The 3,698-nt window shown below is 41.2% G+C and overlaps 1 pseudogene; it reads right to left on the bottom strand.

Annotated features, from left to right (window-relative positions):
* Positions 1 to 2,776: 2,776 nt before the first annotated feature.
* Positions 2,777 to 3,178, bottom strand: LOC132505911 (large ribosomal subunit protein uL1-like; annotated as a pseudogene).
* Between the last annotated feature and the right edge of the window lie 520 nt (positions 3,179 to 3,698).

The following is a 3,698-nucleotide window of genomic DNA, read 5'->3' as shown; positions in this document are numbered from 1 at the left end:
AATTTATATGTTTATCTCTACACCAAAACCATGTCTTGATAACTGTAGCTGTATAGTGAGTCTTGACATCATGTAATGTACTTCCTCTTTTTTCTTCTTAAAAATTGTTTTGGCTAGTCTATGTCTTTGGCTTTCTATATAAATTTTAGAATCAGCTTGTCAGTTTCTCAAAAACCTTGTTGGGATTAGACTGGGATAATGTTAAGTCATGTAGAATTGATATCTATTTCTTCCTAATAATATTTATTGATATTATTGAGTTCTTCCTTAAATATTTGGTAGAATTTACCAGTGGAGCCATCTGTGCCTGGAGTTTTCTTTGTAGGAAAGTTTTTTTCCTTTCCTGAATATTTCCATTTATTACCTTCAGTTTATGGGGAATGTGAAGGAATTCAACTGACTTTACAATGTCACCAGGAGAGAAATGCTGGAAACCTGAGGGTGAATCCTTTATGCTTCCAAATATTTTGAAAGTTGGCTCATGTAGAGACAAAAACAAAAACAACAACAGCAAAACCACACCCCAAAACCCTCCAAACCAATAAATTTTGTATGATGAAAGGGTATTTCTGGGAATGAAAAAGAAAAAACTCTGCCTTTCAATGCCTAGAGGTCTGTGCTAGTTTTTGTTGTTGGTGTTGTTGTTTTGCGGTACGCGGGCCTCTCACTGTTGTGGCCTCTCCCGTTGCAGAGCACAAGCTCCAGATGCGCAGGCTCAGCGGCCATGGCTCACGGGCCCAGCCGCTCCGCGGCACGTGGGATCTTCCTGGACCAGGGCACGAACCCGTGTCCCCTACATTGGCAGGCGGACTCTCAACCACCGCGCCACCAGGGAAGCCCAGTCTGTGAAGTTTTGAAGATAAAGCTTTTATTTTAGGCACAGTGCTCAAATTGATTTCATAGGAAGGTTTAACTACAAATTGTTTCATTAATTATGTAAGGCTAACTCAAGTTTTCTTTTTTTTTTAATATGTATTTATTTATTTAGGCTGCGCCGGACCTTAGTTGCGGCATGCAAACTCTTAGTTGCAGCATGCATGTGGGATCTAGTTCCCTGACGAGGGATCGAACCCAGGCCCCCTGCAATGGGAGCACAGAGTCTTACCCACTGGATCACCAGGGCAGTCCCCAAGTTTTCTATTCTTGAGTGAGCTTTGGTAGTTTATTATTTTTAAGGAATGTTTCCATTTCATCTATGTGGTTGAATTTACTGGCACAAAGTCATTTATGGAATTGCTTTCTTTCTTTCTTTTTCTTTTTTCTTTTCTTGCTGTGCCTCTTGTGGGATCTTAGTTACCTGACCAGAGATTGAACCCAGGCCCTCGGCAGTGAGAGTGTAGAGTTCTAACCACTGGACCACCAGGGAATTCCCTGGAATTGCTTTCTTAATTTCATTTTTGAATTGTTTGTTGCACTTTGCATAAGTCATTCTACTACCTTCTGATCTCCATTGTTTCAGATGCAAAGTCGGCGTATATCAGTATTGATGCTTCCCTACACATGATGAGTCTTTCGTATTTGCTGCTTTTATGATTTTTCTTGTTGTCTTCCAACAGTTTGGCTATAATGTGTCTGACCATGGATCTTTTTGTATGTATCCTACATGGTATTCATGGAGTTTCTCAGATGTGTAGATTATTTTTTCATCACATTTGGGAAGTTTTTGGCTATCGTGTCTTTTTTTTCCCTTTTCCCTGGTAAAGTACTTAATGTTACTAGTTTCTATGAAGACATATTCCATGAGCAAAGTGATTAAGATTTTGGTTTCTTAGTCAGATAGTCCTGGGTTTGAATTCCAGCTTTGCTACTTATTAGTGGAAGACAAGTCACTTCATTGCTTTGAGTCTAGGTTTTTGTTTACCGGTTTATTATACAGAATACTATAGAGGATATAGATGAACACCCAGATGAAGAAGTACATAGGGCAGGGTCTGGAAGGGTCCTGAGCACAGGAGATTCTGTCCCCCATGAAACTGGATGTGCCACCCTCCCAGTATGTAGATATGTTCACCAACTGGGAATCTCTGCCATTGTTTCTTCAAATATTTTTTTCCGCCTTTTTCTCTTTTTCCTTTCCTGTTGGGACTCCTACTATGCTTATGTTGGGACACCTGTTGTTCCATAGATAACTGAGCAAAGACTTATTTTTTAAAAAATATATTTATTGGGCTTCCCTGGTGGCGCAGTGGTTGGGAGTCCGCCGGGTTCGTGCCCCGGTCCGGGGGGAATCCCACGTGCTGCAGAGCGGCTGGGCCTGTGGGCCATGGCTGCTGGGCCTGCGCATCCGGAGCCTGTGCTCCACGGTGGGAGAGGCCACAGCAGTGAGAGGCCCACGTGCCACACACACACACACACACACAAAATATATATATATATATTTAATTTATTTATTTTGTCTGCTCCAGATCTTCATTGTGATGCACAGGATCTTTAGTTGCGGCATGCGGACTTCTTAGTTGTGGCATGCAGGTGGGATCTAGTTCCCCGACCAGGGATAAAACCAGGGTCCCCTGCATTGGGAACACAGAGTCCTACACACTGGACCACCAGGGAAGTCCCACGACTCATTTTTATTTGCCTTTTCCCTCTATGTTCTTCAGATTGAATAGTTTCTACTGACCCATCTTCAAGTTCACTGATTCTATCATCTGTCATCTTAAATCTGTTGCTGAGTCCCTTTAGTGAATATTTCACTTCAGTTATTATTGTTACTCTCAACTCCAGAATTCCTTTTTTTTTTTTTAAATGATGGGAGTATGGTTTATTGAGCTGCACCTTAGTACAGGCACTGGGGCTCGCCCGTGGTGCTCTTAATGTACAAAGCCCGGCTGTTCTGCCAAGTTTTCTTGAGCAATGACACCAGGAAGTTGACAGCTGATTGTATGTTGTACACAAGCTCATCATCTTTCACCTTCATGTGGCCAACAGCCACGGCCAGACACAGTACCTTCTTTATCTGGAACTTGATCATGGACTTCACTTCATCAACTTTGGCCACCATGTTCTCATTGTGGGTCAGTTAGGAAGGGAACTTGCCAGACTTATTCAGGCCTGGGCCCAGGATTCATGGCATCCGCTTGATCAGAGACTCTGAAGCCAAAAACGCATCATACTTTTTGGCCAGCTTCTTGACCAGTTTCTTATTCTTGTTGAGTTTCTTCGGCACCTTGATATCCATTTCCAGAAGTTTTTCATCATTCCAACAGACACTCTGTACCCTAACTAAAAAACTCCCCATTCCTCTCTCCCTCCAGTCCCTGATAATCTCTATTTTTTCTGTTTCTATGAATTTGCCTATTCTAGGTACCTCATATAAGTGGAATCATACAATATTTGTCCTTTTGTGTCCAGTTTATTTCACTTAACATACTATTTTGAAGGTTCATCCATGTTGTAGCGTGTATCAGAACTTTTCTGTAAAAAAAAATACATGATTTCCACCCCCTTATCAAGATGATCTATTTTTGATTCATTGTTGTTACACTTTTCTTTGAATCTTTGTTTTGCTGTCACACTTCTTTGTTTAGTTCTTTGAACATATTTATAATAGCTACTTCAAAGCCTTGGTCTATTAAATACAACATCTGGGGGCATTCAGAGACAACGTCTACTGATTACTTTTTTCCCCTGAGTTTAGACTGGATTCTGATGCCCGCTAAAGGTTATTGCTGTCATGGTATGTTTGTTTGTTTAATAAT

Source organism: Lagenorhynchus albirostris, chromosome 15 (genome assembly GCF_949774975.1).
Source record: "Lagenorhynchus albirostris chromosome 15, mLagAlb1.1, whole genome shotgun sequence".
Lineage (NCBI taxonomy): Eukaryota > Metazoa > Chordata > Mammalia > Artiodactyla > Delphinidae > Lagenorhynchus > Lagenorhynchus albirostris.
The sequence above is the reverse complement of the archived record's forward strand: the minus strand, read 5'-3'. Positions and strand labels throughout refer to the sequence as shown.